Source organism: Belonocnema kinseyi, chromosome 6, assembly GCF_010883055.1.
Source record: "Belonocnema kinseyi isolate 2016_QV_RU_SX_M_011 chromosome 6, B_treatae_v1, whole genome shotgun sequence".
In the NCBI taxonomy this organism is placed as follows: Eukaryota; Metazoa; Arthropoda; class Insecta; order Hymenoptera; family Cynipidae; genus Belonocnema; species Belonocnema kinseyi.
Genome location: NC_046662.1, coordinates 73000382 through 73022531, shown reverse-complemented (window position 1 = coordinate 73022531; position 22150 = coordinate 73000382). Strand labels below are relative to the sequence as shown.

Genomic DNA, 22150 nt, shown 5'->3' with positions numbered 1-22150 from the left:
ATAACATGCCTGGAAGAAAATAATAATTGCAAGATACTTTAATATCTATGTAAATATTGCAATTCAATACTGAGGTGTTCCGTATTTAAACATTCTAATTATTTTTTTAATAAATAGCCTACTGTTCTGTTTTTGGTTTAGAATTCATATCATCTGGTTAATAGTTTTACCACTGGTTTGAAAATTTAATTCCATTATAATTATATTATTCCATTAATAGAAAACTACACTAATTTGTTGAGAATTAACTTCTTGTGTACATTTCATATTTTCGGATTAAAAATTCAATTTTTTGCAGGAAATTCGCCGACAATACAACTGTTTTGTTAAATATGCAGTTTTGTATAGAAAATTTGTCTTGTTAGATTGAAAATTCATATTTTTTGGTTGAGAATTGAGGAATTTCATAGAAAAATTATTTATTAATTTTTATTGAAAATTTAACAATTTGGTTAAAAATAAGTTTCTCTGTTGTTGAAAATTTATCATTCTAAATTCGTCTTTTTTGGTTGAATTAAAAAAATTTAAATATAATTTAATAAAGTAAATTAGGAAAGTACAATAAATTGTTTTATAATTTGTTAACCAAGTCCATCGACTCAATTCTTTTTAAACTAATATTTGTTTGAAATTATTAATTAAAAAAAATGACCTAGAAAACAATAAGAATCCTGTGGTAGGAAAATATATAACTGAATTCGATTGTTTTAACCAGAATTCTCTTTCTTTTATATCTGGAATTCCGACTAACTTTTTCAAATTATTTTGCATTATTTGAAGTGAGACAATTTCTGTCACTTTTATCACTATTACCTGAATGACCGGTGCGATTTTATGAACGATTCATGAAGCTGCCAGTGGATGGACATTAATTGCTAACGAAACGAGTATGCGTGCATGTTTATTAATAAGATATTTTTTTTCATTAGCGACAGCGACAGGTCGCCAACTTTAAATCTTTCTGGGCCAGCTGTGATTTATTCGAAGCAGGGAAAAATTGCGATTTCATCAAAATGTGACGGAATGAAATAAGTCAAGTATCGATGAAATTTAATGTTCATTTTAAAAACGGTTTGTAAACGCTTAAGTTCTGCAACGATTTTCTCTGGCCTTTATATTTTCTTTAAGTCATTCCACGTCATATAATTACAATTCCCTCTTTCGGTTTTACGCTGGCAGCTGCCACTTTATTCCGGGTAGTCATTCAATTAATGTGCGACAAAAAATAAGATTGGATCTGGATGCAGTTTGGTCACGTGATCGACTTTATAATGCAGCTCACGAGCCTTTTACGATTTGTGGTTGATCACAATCGACACTCGAGGCAAGCTTGTTGCGTAAAGGTATTCCAAGCCTTAGACTTACTGCACTATTGCATTTTTAAGAACAAAGATTGATTTTCTGCCAAAAAAAACGAGTTTTCAGAAAAATAATTCAATTTTGAACCAAAAAATGTTATCATTTTTAACCATAAAATACCAGTTCAGTTCGCACGTAAGTGGGGAAACAAGAAAAACATACGAATAGGGAAAAGACTGTAAAGCCTGCGATAAGTGAATAGAAATTACGGTGCTCAGTACTTTTAAAATATAAAGTTAAAGAACTGGAAATTTCTCTTAACAGAGAGTTTATTACTAACAAAAAATGTTGACACTATTTTTTTTCAAACTTTTGAAACTATTTTTATCCCGGAAGTGAGTTCCAAAACTGGCATTCGAATATCGATTACTGTACACGGTGTTGTCAAAAATAATTTAGAATTGTAAATACATGCGCCAGTACAAGAATGTAAATTTGAAGAGCCAATGTTAATTTAATGCACGAAGCTTGTTCACACCTCTCTATTTCTCAGATACTTTTTTCCTCTCCTTTTTTTTTCTTTTGTTTTTTTACATTGGCAAAAAGGACTTTGAGTAAATATTTGTAGGAGTCAATGTACTCAACTGCTGTGTGCACAGCTGCGGTTGAAGCTTCGCTGAGGCGTTGTTACACCTCAAGTGACCTTTCATTGAGCGCAGCTCGATGACTCAAAGGGCTGATCAATTGTGCCAAATTACAATTAGGTTGGATAATGGAACGGCAAATCCAGCAAAAAGTCGAATTTTTTTTTACAAATTAATTGACAATAATTACTTTAGTAGGGATCACCAGTCTGTCCTCTTTTTCACCTTAAATCAAGAATTTTTACTCAATTTCCACCTTTTCCATATTTTTACAAGGTTTCGTTTCATTTTTGAAGGACCATAAACAGAAATTAAAGAGACTAGAAAACACGATGTTTTTAAAAAGATTCTTTTTGATGATACCAATTTAAAATATAACATCAACGATTTATTCACTAATTTTTTATTTTAAAGGACATCGATGACAGCGATAAGATCACTAACTGTTCAATCACGAAATTCTAAATGTTCTAAAACAGGGAAAGTAAGACTATTTTTCACAAGAAGAGGAAAATATATTCTTTCTACAAAAAATTTTCCTGAAAAAAGAGCTGATTTTTAAACAATTTTTTTAACCTTTAATCCGAAAAAATGAAATTACTTTGAAAAGTATAATTTTTAAACAAAAAATGTGAATTTTGAACATAAAAGTTCATTCGAAAAAAATAGTTGAAATTGTTCAATGCTCAAGACGAAAACATAAATTTGAATTTTCAAGCTAAAAACACAAAATTTTCACAAAACAGTTTAATTTTCAGACCAAATTTTGTGAGTTTTCAACAAAGAAAGTTAATTTTCAACAACAAAAAACAGAAATTTTCAGAAAATAGTTAAAGTTTCTAACACATTGTTAAATATTCAAGCCAAAAAGACAAAATGTTTCTAAAAACAGTTTAATTTTCATATAAAAAATATTAATTTTCAATGAAAAAATTCATTTTCAATCAAATTGATACCAAAACAATTATAGTTGAATTTTCAACGTAAGAAAAAATGCTGTCATTCGAATTTACGGCTAAAAATGATGAACTTTCAACCAAAAATAGTTTGATTTTATTAATGGGTTCTATTAATTCAGTTAATTGTTATATAGCTTGGTTCTGCATGCTATGAAACTGAGTATTTTTAAATGATATTATTTTTTTATTTTCATAATAATACATTTTTCATTTTAGATCTTAGTACACTACAGTTTTTTTGGGCCTAACATTAAAAAATGGGTTTAACATTTAAGGGCTTTCAGGTGATAAAAATACATTGGAAACAAATTTAAATGTTTCAAGAAACAAAAACAGAAAGAGTCGATTTTTTAAATAGTAAATTTTGTGTTTGCAAACAATTTCTTTCTAACTTAAGTAGAAAAAAACTTTTAACAACTCAGGTTTCTGTACTGAAAATAACACACTAGAAAATAATTGAAGCGAATAAGGAATCAAAATCTATCAACTGACAAAAAATAATTTTTTTAATTCAAACATGAGCATTTTTCGATTCTGTTCTTGAACTATTTTGCCATGTTTGATCTTCTTGATTTTTTTTGTGATGCACTTCTAAAGTGCCGAAGTGTTCAACAGTTTTGTCCAAATAGTAAAAAAAATTAAACACAAAAATGATGATCAAACTTTCAAAAGAAAAGGTGCAAGTGTTAGAGGACAATTACGTTCAGCATTAACGAGATACTCATATAATATCAATCGTTTTTAATAATACATGAATTAAATTGCCCTTTTTGCCATTTTTCTTTACCTAGAATTGAACTACTGAATCGCTGCGATCCCTGTTATAGATCTTTCTAATATTTGTTCTAATCCTGTAATTGGAAGAACCTATAATACAGACGATTTAACTCATTTCAAAAGCAATCTCAACTCCAACAAAAACAATGTCTGTTTTTATGCAATAAAAGAACAGAGTATAAATGCTTTGACTTACAACACAGTGTCTAGTAAGAAAATGATAAAAATTATAATTACGTAAATAACTACACAACTATTGAATAAAACAAGATTGCTATTCTATAAAAGCAATTACTTTTCCATTACTTTTTCTTAGAAATTTTCTTAGTTTCTTATTTAAGAACATTCTTATAAAATACTTCAACTATCGAGCGATTGTTCATGTGACCACTCATCGAGTATAAATACGTTATTATAAAATTATAACACATTATATTGCATTTTTTCAACTCCTTCTAATGCACTTGGATTATCTTAACTTTTCGCGCAATCCTTCTCCTTTATGCCTGCTGACGGCTGACGGCTGACGTGATTGCCAGTGGATACACGATTTAACGATCGATAAAGTCATTAGAACCCGTTATCGGAGATTATAATAAAACGAGCTATTGCGACTCGTTTCCTAAGTCGTGGGAAAGAAACGACTAACTTAGTGTTCCAGACCTGCCGTGAGCTCGATTGGCAGGTGAACAAATGATGGCGATTTCTTTACATTTCCAGGCCTTCTAGTATAGGAAAAAATAAAATAAAAGAACCTAGAATCAACGGCACGCTTCGAAACAAAATTTGGCTGACGCTAATCTTCTCTCGATCGATTTATATCGACCATTTGTCAGACCGTATTTCCAAACCCGTTACCAACTTTTCAATATTCATTAAATTAAATTATATGTTTACAATTACCAACTTGATTGGCCAACTTGTGAAAGTGTAACCGGAATTTATTTGTAGAAAGGACGGTGTTTATCGCGTAAATGTAAATCATGAGTGCAAAAAGAGGACTTTTTTGTATTTGCATTTTGCTTTTATTTTGTGATGAAAATCTCCATGATTAAAGCTTATTTAATTTAGAAATTAGAAGAACTATTTATGTTTGTATCGGTGCGGGTATTGTTAATTAAGTAGGTAAGATTAGACTGCAGTAATTATTTGAATAATTAATTAAAGACTACGTTTAGTTGTTTCTAAGCTACGATAATGAATGAAGAATAATTGGAAATATTAAAATATTAGACAAAGAGGGAAAAGATGGCGATCTTTAAAAAAAAGGAGAAACAATGGGCAGAATAAATTCAGATTAATACCATAACAAAAATTAGGCTCCAACAAAACTGTTCCACATTTAACCATATAGTTGAATTTTCAAACTGAAAAATACATTTTTAAACAAGGAGACTAATTTTTAACGAAGAACATAAATTTGCAACCAAATACTGGAAGTTTTGACACAATGAGATAAATATCCAATCAAAAATACAATCGAATTCAAACCAAAAAAGGGTTCAAATTTTATGTTGAAAAGGCTGTTTTAACTGAACAAAATAAATGCTAATATTCAAAAAGTTGATTAAAAACATGAAAGTTATATTTCTTTTTTCAGTATAATACCATTTTCTGTCAAATTCGAGGGATAGATTTTTCGCGCGTCCACCATGAAATTCCCACTAAATAATTTTATTGGTTGGCTTATTATGAAAGGGGATAAAGCGGAATTCTGTTCTTGACCGCGGTTCAATATTTCATTTAGCAAGAATTGCCCACTTAAAGTAATGACCTCCTTATCGAATAAAATGCATATTCAGTGGGAGAGGAGACGATTTATATAAATCAGTACCTTAATTCCACTATTTATGGAAATGAGTAACGATAACAGTAGAAAATGGCGAATAGCAAAAAACGGTGGAATAGGTTTCACAGAAAAGCCATGAGTCGTTGAAAAAAGGGGTGAAGAACGGAGGAGATGCAATTATAGTTCTAAAAAAATAAAGCATTTATTATCTCAAAGTACAATTTACTACAGTGTATAATTCTGACGTAATCTTTATTGTCTCTCCCTGTGCGAATGCCTAATTATTCACAGCAATTTATTTTTCTATGTTTCACAATTTTAAATAATAAACAACGCAGGTGATAAATTTGGCTTGAAATTATAGGAATTTATAATGAGCAATGAGCAATAAGCAAAATATTTTAAAATAAGTACAAAATCATTATCCAAGCAGAGGCATGAAATTTGAGCAGTAAATGCGAATTAATATCTTGCTATATTTTAATATCGTAAATGGAAGTTGTTTTTCACATATGTAAATTAAATTTAATGTGGACGTAAATTAAAGTGTAATTATAATGACCGTGTATCTACATTAAATTTAATTTACATAAATAAGAGAGAAAAAGATCACGCAGGAGAGTTGAAGAGATGAAATTGCAAAACTGGAATATTTTGCTGCAGTTAGGAAAAATTTTGCATAGAATGACATTTCCATTTCTGTCCTTGAATTACGAATATTTGTATTTGCATGCAGTTATTTTCTTAAACACAGAACCTTTCCAGCATTCATGTTTGACATTCAAAGAAAATCTATCCTTCAATGAATAATAATCAGTTGATTTATGTCGTGTAAAAAACTGCTTTAATGTTGCAACGGCATGAAATAATTATGGGACATTTAACAAGACAAAAAGCTTTTTAACAAGAGAATTATTAGGCTAAAACAATAGAACAAGAAAATAGGAATATTAAATATTATGAAGTATAACTTTTTACAGGGTGTCTATTCAAATCCTGGACAAAAAATAAGTCATTCCCTAAAAGTACTTAATTAATACGTCCAATTTAAAAATAATTAGTTCCTGAATTCTAGTGTTGCATAACGATACGAGGTGCTCGGTTCTCTTGCTCATTTCAGTCGTTCGAGAAGTATTCTCAAAAACTGAGAATATGATTCTCTATTTTGTTTATATCGTCCCATCTCATATCATTTCATCTCGTTCCTCACTCGAGCTACCAGCGGAAACGCCATTGACTTAAATGTAAGGTTATCAAATTTAAAAAATAGTTGATAAAAATGGCCATACACGTACGTTCCAAAACAGTTGTATTTAAAGAATTCCTGTACAGAAATTTGAGGACTTTTTCTGGCTTATAAAGTCACCAGTAAAAAATCTTCATTTGAACGTTCAGAGATTCAAGCACATGAAAAACGGTCTTTTTTAAGTTTATTTTTGCAAAAAGAAAATTATTTTTTAAATAAAAATTTCTATCAAACATTTTAAAAGATCCTAAAATATTTTAAATTCCGAGTAAGATTTCTTCAAACATTTTTGAATTCTGGAACTATGTAGAAAATTTCTTATGATCCTTTAAAATATCATAAAACCTTACAGGTCCCACAAAATTTTTCTAAATCTTATGAAATTATTCAGAACTGTATGCAATTTTTTTAAATAATAGATCAAAATTATTTAAATCATTAGAAATTCCTTGACATTTATTAATTCGCTTAGAAATTACTTATAGCTTTTTAAAAATCCTAAATTCGAGCCTTAAATATCTTGAAATCTCTTCAAAAACCTTTAAAATTCCTTAAAAATCCCCTTTAAACTTTTTTATTTATATTGAAACTATTTCAAAGAAATAATAAGAATATATCTCAAAAAATTAAAAAAATCTTCATTAAATCCGATTCTTAAATACGGAAATTTGTTTTTAATATTCTCGTAATTTTATTATTCATGTGAAACAAGTTTTTAAATATCCCGCTTAATAAATCAGTACACATTATTATAATAATTATTATTGAAAAAGGTGTGTAAATAAGCCTTTTTTGGTCCCAGGAATCTATAATTAGAGAATAATTTTCTTTATGCATCAGATTTAAGATATAACCACAAGGATCATACAGAAAATAAACTAACGAGATAAAAAAAGGATTATACTATTGAAAATCATAGTTAGGAACCTTAATTATTAATGAAAGAAGTATATAATTTAATAGAAATACATATTTTACTCTGAATGCTACGTTTTTTGTGCCTCATATATTTACTTTCATATTTTATGACACTACTAATGACATTTGTTTTTTCACGAATGTTAGTTTTGACACTGACAACGCAATTTGATCGAAATATACGATCTTTCGAGAAGCTCGCTTATATTAGATGATATGAGATTAGATTTCATAAAAAAAGACGAAAGATTTTCTCGTTGCTTCTCATTTCTTGTATTTCTCGCTCAAAAGCAACACTACTGAATTTCATAAATTTGAATAATAATTAAAACAAATTTTGATTTAATCTTTTTATACATTAAATTCAATTAAAAAACTCTTCCAATTCCTAATAATTCAAGCGAAAGTATATAAATTTTTAACCAACAATGGAATAGTCTTATTTTTAGTTAAGATGATTAATTTTCGATCAAAAATAAAAACAAATTGTCAACAAAATATTTAGTTGGATTTTCAAGAAGAGTTATGAATTTTTAATTAATAATATCTAACTGGATATAACTAATAATAACTAATAACATCTTTAACTGGATATTTAGAATTTCGAACCAACAAATGAATTTTCTACCACAAAAAACGAATTTTTAACAAAATACATTAATTTTCAACTAAGCAAAATAAATTTTAAACCAAAACTTGAATAGTAAAATTTTAAATAAAAAAATTAATATTCAACCAAAGAGATTAAATTTTAACTTAAATAATGGAATATTGTATACTGCATTAGTTAAATTGTCAGTTTAATAAATAATTTCGAACTAAAGACAAATTTATTTTCAACATAATAGTTCAATTTTCAACTTAAATAATTAAGTTTTCAGTTTAAAAAATTTGTTTTTAACCAACAAAAAAACTAATTTCCGCCAAAACGTTAAATCTTTAGCAAAAAATAACGATTTTTTAACAAAACACATGAACTTTTAGAGAAAGATAAATTTTAATTTAAAAATTAGACAGTTGAATTTCCACTTTTCAGTTGCAAAAATTAGTTTTCATCTAAAGAGATGAATATTTAACTAAAAGTAATTTTCAATACAACTATTACATTTTGAATCGAAAACATAAAATTTTAAATAAAATGATAAATATTTAAAAAGATGAATTTTTTACAAAAGAGTTTAAATTTGTACCGAGTAGTTGAATTGTCAATTCGAAAACATGAATTATCAACAATAAATATAATAGTTGATATTTGAACTAAAGAAGATTTTTAATTTGAATTATAACTAGTTGAATTCAACTAAAACATACGTACTTTAAAAAAACTGTTCAATTAAAAAAAACTTAAATATTCAGTTAAAAAAATTAATTTCCAAAATACAAAAAAAAACTAATTTTCAACAAAGCAGTTAAATCGAGTAATATAAAGCTACTTTTACAAATGAAAAAGCATTGTTTTTTATTTTTGCATCATCATGAAAAGAAGTAAGCACACTTTTGAAACAATTTCCTGACTGCAGAAAAATTCCCGGAGATTCCCATGTTTTTCGAGATGTATAAAAATTCCCTGACAATTCCAGGTTTTGCTGGTTCTCCAGATAAGTAGACAACCTGTTTTTATTCTGGGATTCATAAAAAATTTAAATTAATTTTCGTGTAAAATTTTACGGGAACTGAACCTGATTCAGAAAATAATAGCTTTCAGTTATGTGCGAAGAGCTCGGCACGTTTTTCAAACTTCTTATGCCGATTGATTGCGCGATTTGGCTTGCGAAAACGGAATTAGAGCAGAGAAAACGACTTCGCAATGAAGCCGAAGCGAGAAAGTATTACTAAAACACGCTGATCTTTTTGAGCAATGATTCACAAAGTAGTCGAATAAACAGAAAATAATTTAATGTATCAAACCAGGAAAGAAGATATAGATTCAAATTAAGAGAAATCATGTTTGAATGTCAGAAGTTACTTTCTGCATCTTAAAATTAGATTTTTGAATTGTCTTGCTCATGCTGAACATTTTTCAGAGATTTTTATTAAAAATAATAAGCAAGGTTATTTCGATAAGTTTTTAAACATCGCTATTAACAAAATTGGATGACAATTGTTGTAACTTCACGGAATCTTTTGTAATTTTATCAATTTAATTTGTTAATTTAATAATTCAACAGTGATGAGTATTAAGAAGAGAAATTTGAAGATGCTCATTTCCTGATTTATTCCCCGACCTACATTCAGAATTACAACATCGAATGTCTCAGTGTTTTAAAACCATTAATATATTATGCAATTTTTATTTTTTAAGTATTGTTTTATATATATACAAACAAATAACTAAAAGCGATCAATCAGCGAATACGAATCGTAATATACTATATATATTATATAAATTTGCAGTTTATTGAAAATGTATATTAAATTAAGTTTACAGCTGAAAACTAAAATGTGAATTTGAAATCCAAAAATAAGAATTTCAAAACAAATAGTTGATTTTTCAACTAAAAAGATGGAATAAAACAATTTCAAATCTATTAGCATTGAAAGTTATTTCAAAATCTTTTTATACAAATTCCCTCATTTTCCCCTAATTTCCAGATTTTCCTTGCCTTAAGGCCACCCTGATTTAGATTCAAAATTTTAGTCAAGCTTTATTTAGAATATCTCGAATTTATATACACAAAATTTGGACTTGTTCGAAATTAATTTTAAATTTGCAATATATAATAAACTGACATTAAAAAAAAAAGGTTTTATACTTTATTTGACATAAAAAAGTAATGTTAAAGTTCTTACACCAGCGCATCAGCATTATATTTAAATCATTATTTAAATGCCTGGAATTTTGGAATTGTAAATTAGACTAATGTTCAAAGTTAAACAGATTTTTTTCCTGAAATATTAAGCATTCACACTTGAACGAATTGCTCAACTGCTGAGCTTCATAATCTGAAATATTTCAGCTTTGAACAATTTAAGGTAGTAGTCGTATCAGAAATAAGGTGTCTGGAGAATAAAAAGTGTTCAATATGAATTTAAGAATTAAAATGGTATTATCAGTCAGGGCCTTGTGAAAGAAAAAACATTATTTTGTATGAAAAAGGTTTAAAACAAATTTGAATTGTAATAAGTCATGGCTTTTCCAGGGAAAAAATTCCGTAGGACTTTACTATTTCGAATTCAAAAAATAAGTAAATAACATTCAAATATAATTTTGTTTAAATAAGTGGTTTCAGCGATTTCAGCCATACAACATTTTTTAATTTCAAATTCGGATACAGCAGAGTTGTAGAGAATGTTTTCCCCGAAGAAATAAGTTATCAATAACTAAACTTCAACCATTCTTCAAAAATTGACAATAATAAGAAAAAATGCAATTGCAAAAAACATTGTTAAAATAAATTTATTCAGTAAGTAGCCTAAAGCTTTGAACTTATAATTTTGAAAGTATTCATTAGAACTTGGTTCAATTTGTTAAAACACAAATATTCAAAATTATTTTAACTATTACAAGACATTCTATTTTTAAATCACATAATTTTCCCAATTTGAACAAATTGGAAACTAAAATAATAAAATTTTTATTCTAAATTTCGTTCATATTGGCAGAAACGGTGATATAATCATGATTAAAAAAAGGATATTTTTGAAATTCTTGAGTTTCTCCTATGTCGATTTGTACTTATATTAAATCCCCATTGCTCGGACTCAAGGGAATAAATAAGAGGCACACTCGAATTACCACAATTACGCACAAATTACCATCCCCGTCTCAGTTATATTGCATCGCTGGACGGATGTGTTCCTTTCGTTCCTCTCAACTTTCCTCCTCCTTTGCCCCGGTTCCTTTTACCCCCAGAGATCCACAGTTTCCTCAACCAAAGTATACTTTGCCAGTAACCATGCTCATGTGAAGACTCGTAAAGAACAAAGACACAGAGAATATACTTTTCAGGGCCCTCTAAGTAGGGAAAAAAGAAGAAAATATTAGCAGATAATTCCCTTCTACATTGTGGTTTACGATACGTAAAAAAAATTTCAACTCCACAGTGCCAATTTTCTTATTTTTGCAAAAAAGTGTTGCTTGACTAAAAACCAAATTAGTACGGTTCCACTTATGAACTCCATAATACAGAATTATCTCTCGAAGGGCGAAGAAAATTATTGTGAGAAGAAGATATTATCTGAAGTTTTTCTGTCATTCTGCCTATTTGTTACAAAACTCTGGAACATTTCAAATTGGAAGATATACATTCCAAATCCCATACAATAACAGTTTCGGGACGTGCCTCGTACTGGCCTTGTTACTAAATCGGAACCCTACGCCCGACGAACGTCAACAGTCAGGGCCACCTTCCAATTATTAATAGAGAGTGGTCGCAAACCTCATTTTTAACATTCCTGAAGTTTTTCCTGATTTTACCCTGATTTATTCTGCCGTCCAAACTAAAAAGATACATAAGTTACATTTTTATGAAAAATGAGTTTTTGGTATCGTTGGATTCGTATGAGAAAGCTGCATCTAACTGCGTTAATAAAATATATTAATTATTAATATTTATTGCAAAAAACGATTGTTTATAAATGAGAAAAGTCGAAAAAGTTGAAAGATACAACAGAAAAGGATACACAAAGCACTTTGCGTGTCCTAAAAGTTGTACAAGGAAGGCAATACGTCATCAGCATATACATGAAAAAGAACCTGACGAACTTTGTGACATTTTTGCGTTGTAAAAACAAACACTACAAGATTTTTAAGAATCCTTTGAATTAAGAAGAATTGCGTGAATTTAGAAGAATTCAATCGAACCAAAAAAATTGAAGAGAATTCTAAATAATTTTAAAGAATAAAAAATAAGTCAGATAAATTAATGATCGAATCAATTTTCATCGAAATTCCGTTAGCGTAGAAAAAATATTTTCGGTGAGCCCATCGGAGCTGGAAAAAGGAGACTAGGTTCACTAAAAGGCTGCAAGTGTAGCAAGTCTTCTGTGAGCCTACGCACACTACACACTTACATTAAAATACCCAAAAATATTTTAAATCCTTTGAAATGAAATGAAATTACAGAAATAAATCACAAATTCCTGGAAATCTTTTTCAAATACCATCAAATCTTTCAAATTCTTCAGATTTCCATAAAATTATTTAAATCTGTCAAAATGCCCCGAGAAGTTTTAAATCTTGTACAATCTTTTTAAAATTCCTTGAAAATTTCTGAAGATATTGAAAAATGTTTTGGAACTTTTAAATTTGAAATCAATTGAAAATTTTTTGGAATCTTTTTAAAATATCCTAAAATCTTTCAAATTCTGTATAATCTTTGGAAATATCTGGAAATATTTGAAATCCTACGAAATCCCGCAATTCTTTTGAGTACGTTCTTAGAAAGCAATTAAACTAGTATAAAATCCTGCTAAATTACATGAAAGATGATATTTCCTGAAATTATGGGAAATTTATTAAAATACTTTGAGAGATTTTAAAATTCCTTGGAATCTTTTAAAATATTCTAAACCTTATAGATTTGATCAAATCGTTTCATATCTTCTAATATTGAAATTTTATAAATCAGTTGGAAGCATTCGAAGGTCTATTTCAGATCGGAACCGTAAAAATCGCGACAATTTTAATTGCGATTTAGAAGTCTTTGATTAAAATTGGTATTCATGTTATTGCCGAAGTTATAAATTCTAATACGCCTCACTGAACATAGGTCAAATATTAATTCTGCTGTCATCTATTATTAATGCTCATTCTAGATTTCCGGAAATTTGAAGTACCTTGAACTGACCTTGAAATAATGATACCAATTTCCAATTCATTCGCTATTAAAAAATTGACTCACTGATGATATTTTGTAAACCGGTTAGCATACGTAGATTTTTGGTTAAGGTACCAGAAAGGTCGTTCATGCCAGATGTGGAAAGTAGCCGATCACGAAGGAATGCGAGGCATCGCGAATCAATTCCACAAATGCAACGGGTTCGCGGTTGAGGCGCCAGTTTTGTGTTCAGTATTTCATGCGTTTGTATTACAACCCCTAGAAACCGTCCCCCCACCCCATTCTACCTGCAGGATACTCCTAATCGTTCGGAGGAACGTAGAAACAACGGGAACGGAACGAGAACAATTCCTTCGCCATAGTACATCCTATCAACCGAGAGGAATTCAAATCAGCTCGATATGCATGAATGTCTATGATTTCAACCATAATTAGAATCCGATGAAATAATTTTCAATCATTAATCTGACAGATTCTTCAAATTGTTGGAATTTTGTATTATTTGATATTATATATTTGTTTTAAAAGACACCGGTAAAGTTAGCGAAGTCAGTTTAACTTCAATTGAAAATAAAACTAATTTAAATGTAGAAGGTTCTAATTATCCTTCGTAACAAACCAGAAATGAAAAAGTAATCAATTATTATTATCAGGGTAGCTGCAGGTCAGGGAAAACCTGGAAATCAGGGAGAAGTCAGGGAATTTTGTTGACTTCTTCACATTAGAGGTTTAATCCCAGCTATCACTACTCTTTACCAAAATCCTTTTCTTTCTTACTACATACGTTCGAAGATTATTTTTGCAATAAAAACAGTCACACGAACCAAAACATGTTCTCTAATACTTAAAAGTTTCTATTTTTATTAAAAAACACACTACAGTTATCACTGCACTGTGTTATACAGGGTCATTTTTTTAACTTGAAACTTTTGATTCGTAACATTTTTTCATAGAGTGCCTTTTTTTCGAGATATTTGAAAGTTTCAAGTTAAAACAAAATCATTTTGTATATTCAATTATTCATGAAGAATACGAAAAAAGACACATCAATTTAACATCTTACTAACTTTATTCAAAGCAACGGATGTTAACCGGATGATGCTGCAGTGGTCTAGTCAGTCTAGTGAATACGCTATATCAGTGTTGATATTGTAGAATCTCATTAATTGCGTAATTGAAATTACAGTGTGCAAAAACCGATTTTAATACTTTCAATTGGATGTAATTTATATCTGATAGATATTAGTGATAAACAATAATCTTGGACCTTAAAGTTGTTTCGTGAAATTATGTAAGAGAGAGGAAGCTGGACAGCAATAAGGAAGTAACTACATCAAGACAGAAATGAGAGATTATGTCAAGATGTAAATGGAAACTGCTTTTTATTGTGCTCGTTTAAGAGTTATGTGCCTTGACTTGACTTGAAATTTGATCCTTCCTACAAAGACTTAGTCACCAGTTATAGCAAAATATGTTAGGTACTTTAATATGGATCTATAAACTATAAAGTGTGCTAAACTTAGAAAATGCTCTGAATAAAATTAAAAATGTACGAAAACGTTTAAAAATAAATTTAGCCGATAAAGAAAATTGTAATGCAATTTTTATAATCGATGGAAACATGTATCTGCAATTACATATATAAAGAACTTTATAATTCTCGTGATTATTTTAAATTTCTAAGATAAGTATAACTTTCAAATTACGTAAATTCTCTTATCTGGCGTTTCTCCTTCACTTGCAGTGTTTTTCAGTGAGAAAATGATAGCTTGAAGCAAGGAACTGAGAAATTGATGAATAGCATTTGGATCGCGCGAAAGTATTGAGAGATAAGCGATTTCAAATGGCAATCCGTCGCTCTCAACTTTGTTTCACCATATAAATTACAGCTTCCCCAGTTAAGACTTGTACATGTGCATTCGGGTTATAACTTGCAGGTTGTATCTCATTAGAAATAACTTATGGGTGCCAGAAACACAAAAGTCATTTACAGGTTTTGCAATTCGGTTGAAAATTAATTAAGTGGTAACAAATTATTATCATTTCGTATATCAATTTTGCATCTTATTCATCAATCATTTCCCATTCCTGTTTTTCGGCCTCGGGCTAATTTCATATATTCAAAGTGATGTCAATAGTAACATCAAATTTAAAAAATAGTAGCAAGATAGTATCAGGGAATTTTCTAAATATTAAATCGGGGATTAAACTATTTTTTTTTAATCTGGTGTAAAATATACATCTCTTATAAAATAAAGTGAAATTCTTTCGAATTTTTAAAAATACGATAAACGTTTTGAAATCTCTAAAATCCCTTGAAATTTCATTTCATTTATTCCATAAAGTTCTCCAGGAATCCACTGAAATCACTTGAAATCATTTAGATATCATTAATATCCTGGATAACTTGTTAAAATCCTTTTAAATTTCTGAAATCAATTGAAATATTTTCAAATTTCAATTTTCGAGATGGTGGTCATGTCATTTTCGCCAATCTAGCGAAGAAGTTCGAAAGTATGTTGCGAAGAAATAGTGTCATCAGCGGCAAATTACGAGAAAATAGTATAGATACAAAAAATGTGACAAATAGTGTCAATAATGTCGGGAATCCGAGCCCTGTATTTTAAATGTACTTCTATTTTTTAAATTTCAAATTGTACTTTGAAGGCTCCACAATCTCAACTTTCAATTTGAAAGGCAAATTTCAACCTCATTTTTTTTAACAATTAAATTTACTGCTTGCATATATAAAATCCTAAAAATAAATCAAATCTCATCCAATTAAAAAATTAAACACGGTACTAAAAAACGAAACTAAATTATTCGACTCGCTCTTTGTTTTATCCGTTTCATCCAATCGCAAACACTCGTGAAAATATCGCAGTGGTGAATCGGGAGGGAAATTAATTGAAATTTTTTGAATACTCTGATGAACCTCGCAGTTATTCAAGCACGGATTTATATTTAAAATTACGTTTTGTTTGCTGGCTATATTGCATTTACGGATACAAAATATAAATGAAATGTGCAGCGTGGGTGTGTACTTGTGTAGAATTGGAAAGGGGTTGAAAGTAGGGATGGAGAAATGGAGAATGAGAGGAATAAAAAAGCGAAGCTGGTTTGGTGGATGTCAATAGAATATTTCGTTTTGTTTTTCAGACGAATTTTTGTATTCCCTCGACCACTCGTGAATGTTTAATCTGTTAATTTGTGTTTGTTCGATGATCTCCAGTCTCTTTGAAATCGCTGAAGGGTTTCGAGTACCAGAATAAAAAAATTAACTTGAGGATTAATATTTTCTCACATTTCAAACATCTGAGAGAAAAATTTTATCCTTACATTTGTTGTTAAAGATTCAATAACTGAATTTAATGCCATTTGAAGAGGACCAAAAAATATATCCTTTTTCAAAAAGTCTTTGAACTCTGGTAACTTTGAAGGCACTAAAGTAAACTGTAAACATGTTTATTTCTAGCAGTTATTTTTTAAGTAATGAGTTTGTTTTCCATGAGCGTAATCTCTAATAACTATCGCTAATATTCATACCAATCAGCACGCATTCCTGAAGTACACAACTTGACATCAAGAAAATATGATAAATTGTCAAATGTATTATTCCGGAATCATTTTTTATTCTACAATCTCGTAACTTAGATTTTAATCTATGGCATAAATTAAAATGAATTACTCATAGGTGGAAATAAGAAAATTCTATTTTTATATGCGGATTTTCAAAGTTCAGATACCATGACAAGTATACTTAATAATTTAAAATTTAAGGTGTAATTTTATAAGCATTATTATTTTTAATTTTAAACCTACTGTATTTAAGAAAATTTTCCAAATATATTCCAATTTTTGTACTTTGAATTTAATAGCTTTGACTTAAAATTTTCTAAGTTTCATTTTTTTAATTTAGTTTGCACATAATATGAAGCTTTTATTATTTGAATTTCAATAACATAAAATAACTTTAAATTGCACAAACACCTATATCTTAATTATATATTTAGACTGAAAAGACTTTCACCTTAGATCTTTCTAAAATTGCAATCTTGTATTTTCAAATGAAACCACTTTCTGTATCAGAGATTTATTTTAAACTTGTTTTTCCTGAATTTTTTATTTTTTTTTTAACTTTAAGGTTTTTGAATTAAAGCACTTTCCAAGTTTTAATTTTCTACAAATTAAATTGCTGCGTCTATGTATATTCCTCCTGGAAAATTAGCGGAGCGGGAAAAAGGGATAGAATAATTACAACTAACCAAACTTAATAAGAAATTTAACTGCTCATCCCAAATTTCGGAACGACGAGACATCAAAATTAAATTCATTCCAAATTCGATCCCATTAATTGTATGTTTCGAACTTTGAAATTTAATTAGATGTAGCTATCTAAAATTTTAATAAGTCAAAGAAATTGGAAAGATATTTGCAATAAACTTACCGGTCCCTTTTTTTATTCTGCACTTATGGATACGAAATTGGTATGTATGAAGGACAAAGAGTTTGTGCACAGAGGAGATTCTATCGACTGCAGGGGCTTGTATTTGTTAACAATTACTGTGATTTTAAATTTAAAATAACCAAGGCCAACCAACCGAGGAAACTCTGTGTTTGCTCTCAACGGCTATTCAAAAATAAGATAACCCAAACTGTTAAAATACAAATGTTAAAAATTTCAATCTTTAACAATTGAGATATTTAATATATATTCCATTACTTGTGGAATAGAAAATTTTTGGTCAAAATATTTGTTTTTAGGTTATTTTTCAGCAATGTTTGTTCAGGGCACCAAGTGACCCAAAGTACCTATGGTTTTTATGGCATTTTTGTGGACTTGTCTTAACTAGTAAAAGTACTGGATTATTAATGTAAAATATTCAATGAAATATACAATTATTTGTCTGCTTATTCATATAGAATACATAAAAATTGTTTGGTTTGCAATTCCTTTTTTATGAACTTCTAACATTCGGCAAGAGTGGTCCCATCTGTTACCAAAATAATAGAAAAGTTTATTTTATTTTCTTTAGTATGTACTAAAAGATGAAAAATTTGAGATCTAAAGTTAGTTTGAGATAATACCCATCATAGTTCATTTAAAAATGTTTATAATCATTGGAGAACATGAAAAAAGTGGAACGGATGGGATATAGGAGGGTGGTAACGGATGGGACATTTGGCCTTTCGTCTGACCATTACCCTAAGGACGGCCCTTAAAAGATTCTAAATTTGCATTGTGAATTCTGCAGAAGAGAAGCGAACGAATTTTGAAATTACTTCAAACCTTTTGTATTTAAAGTGGTTTATAAATGTTTAAGAACTTGAATGACAGAGATATTCTTAACTATTATAATTCGGTCAGATTGTACTTACAGGATTCAAGGAAAATCGTACGTATTAAATTAAATACACTATTTCTAATAAGTTAATCTATTTGCAAAGGGATTGAAACCTATATAAGAGTACATCTTAAGTTTACGAATGCCATAACTCTGTTAGTGAGCTGATACAAACTTTCTAGTTTCTTTTTGAACTCAGTGAAGTTGCGAAATTATTATTCTTGGTTTTTCTGACCATATTTCATCCACATTTTGGAAAGTTATAAACACATTTATCATACTGTGATTTACATTAATGAAAACATATTATCATATAATTTTCTGACTAGACAATTTCATTGAAACTTGAAATATAATTTTTTGACTTTTTTTACAGATAATGGAATCAGTTCCTAAAAAAGATCAGATGACCAAATCCGCTAAAGATTATTATCTTGTTGCGAAAAAATGCTGTAAAAACTGTCTTAGGCTTGAGCACATTCCATCATTTCCAAAAATTTGACAATTTTACTTCAAACTCAGATAGAAAATTATACATTAAACTAAAACAATGTTATTCAATTATAAATCAAATTTTACAGGAATAGTTACATTTTCAGTTAGAATAATAAATCTTCATGTAAAAAAAATATCTTTTAACCAAAGAAATGAATTGTTAAGTTAAATGATAAATATTAAACCAAATAATTTTTCAACCCAATAAAAAAATTGTCCACAAAATAGTAAACATTTTTAACTAAATACACAAATTTTCAAATAAAAATATATAATTTCATTTGAAAAAATCAAATTTCTAGAAAAAGTAGAACAGTTCAATTTAAAAAAAATACATATATAAATTTGAACAATTAGTAGAATTTTTAACACAAAAGATTATTTTTCTACCAAAAAAAGTCAAGTTTTCAACAAAATACATTAATTTTTAACTGAAAAAGATTAATTTTCTAAAAAAAAAGTTAAATTTACAACATAAAGGCAAAACGAACTATCAACTAAAATAGATCAATCTTCAACTTGAGTCATAATATATTCTCAGTAAAACTAATAATTTCCAAGCTAATAAAATATATTTTCAACGAAATAGTTCAATTTTAAACCAAAAAGATAAATTTTCAAACGAGATTTAATTTCTTCAAAAAATGATCAAAATGTCTACAAGTTTTCAACCAAAATCAATTTTGTTTTTCATTTTCAAATAAAAAAAATAATTTTCAAACAAAAAATTAAATGGTTACATTTTTAGTTAGAAAATCCAATTTTCTACTGAAAAAACGAATTTTTAAGAAAATAGTTAATTTTCACCCATAGTAATGTTTTTTTTAGCAAATAAGGTGATGTTTTTATTAATGAGACAACTTTTCTACCAAAAATAAGAATTTTCAACAAAATAGTTAATATTATACCTATAACAAATAAATTTTTAACTTAGAACACATAAATTTCCAATAAAAAGATTAATTCTTAACCAGACGAATTTATAACGAAGAAGATTAATTTTTAAATGAACATGAAGCAGTGAAAGTTCCAGTTAAGAAATTTACACACATCAACTACAACAAAAATAATATTCACAAAAATAGTCAAATTTCGAACAAAAAAGTGTTTTCAATTAACATGATGAATCATCAACCAAAATTGCAATAAAATAATCAAATTAACTTCCACTTCCGTTTATAAAAAATTATCTAACTCTGTCAATTTTTTCCTGACTTTCTAGAATTTTCCGACCCGCAACAACCCCGTTTTATTTGAACGAAAATAGCTCTTTCAGAAAGTATTGAGAGACGAGGGAAAACTGCTTTGATAGCTTTGCGGAATTTCCCTTTGTAAAGTTTTCCTTGCATAAAACTAAAAACTTTTTTTTTATACTGACGGAATATTCATGTTGCAATTTAATTTTTGTGCAATTTCCGATATTGGTTCTACCTTAATTTCACGGCGGTGGACAGCAAAGGGCTCCTGATCTTTTCGTTTTTAAATTTCTTTTTGGTCATGATCCCTGCAATTTGAGCTTTGTATGCTTTTAATCTCGAGTGTTGGGCAGGTAGATGAATATAAAAAAGTATGGTACTCAGGGCACGGTGTACCCAAGGAAACGAGTTTCGTTCCTCCAAGACGAAGCAATAGGAAATGTGAAGGGAGAAAAAAATTTAATAGGAAGGGCGGTCTACTCATTTATTTGAAAATAGATTACCTAAGTATAAAATACGGAAGATATGTGAAAAGGTAACTTCGAATTTCTATACGAATTTTAAAGTATAAATTACTTCTGAACCAATAACATTTATATTACTTATATTTATATATTAATAATAATTTTTCAAATTGCGTCATAAAAATTGTGATAATTTTAAACTAAAATTCTGTCAATATAAATGATTTTAAATTTTCACTTTCTTTTGTAATTACTTAAAAAAATAAGGGGAAACTGAAATTGAATTTTATTTCCGCAAGTTTCGCAATCGTAAAAACAGTCATTAAAAATGTTATTTAGAGTTGGAATTCGATTTCTCTTTTATATTTTCAACGACCGCCTTTGACTGAACGTCCAATAAATCAAAATCTCAAGCAGATTTACAGCTTTCCTGCTTTTATAAATAGAGTTAATAAAAATGAGAAAAATAAAATTTTATTTAAATTTCGAGCACAGATGACAAATAGATATGACCGGTTATAATTAATGTTTGTTTAACATAATCTCAGGAACGCGGTTAAGCTGGCGATTTGCATTTCAAGAAAATAAGATTAATCCAAGGAGTATCATATGCCACATATTATTATTATTACACCATTAAGCCATTTCCCTTTCGGGGTAGGCGTGACTCACTCGGTAGGGGAAAGGAGTAGTGTGTGGGAGGGATAGAGATTTTTCAGATTGATCCAGAATTCTCGTGCAATTTAAGTAAATAACACGTTCGTTCCGCAACACTGCTCCGACCCAGGTTGCTGATCAATCTCTACCAATCAACCCAAGCGAAGAACCTCACGAAGTCGTTTTATAAGGTTCCCCAGTTGGGTCCATTAGTAGCCAAGGTCTTTGTTTCAGGCGTCATTCACTCTACTGACACTCTTTTTATTAACTATTTGCCGCCATACTTTCCTGTCCTGGCATACTTCTCTAGCTTCTTTTATGTCCATGCATTTTTTCATGCAGGCTCTCGAGTTTCTGTGACTTCTTACGTCTCTTCTAACTAGGGTCTCATTCACACATTCTAACCATTCTTTCCGCGGTCTATCTCTGGGCACGCTGCCATTTACTTTACCTTGATACACTTGTTTGGTTAGTCGTTTATTTGGCATTCTCTCAACATGTCCGAACCATCTTAACCGATTTCTTTCCCATGTGTCTACTAGCGTCTCTTCTGCACCACATTCTTTTAGACTTATCTCGTT

At 29.0% G+C, this 22150-nt stretch overlaps 1 protein-coding gene across 6 annotated transcripts in view; it reads right to left on the bottom strand.

Moving 5' to 3' along the window:
- LOC117174097 (TOX high mobility group box family member 3-like) overlaps positions 1-22150 on the bottom strand; it is a 142855-nt gene that overhangs the window by 91392 nt on the left and 29313 nt on the right. The gene's annotated exons all lie outside the window — the stretch shown is intronic.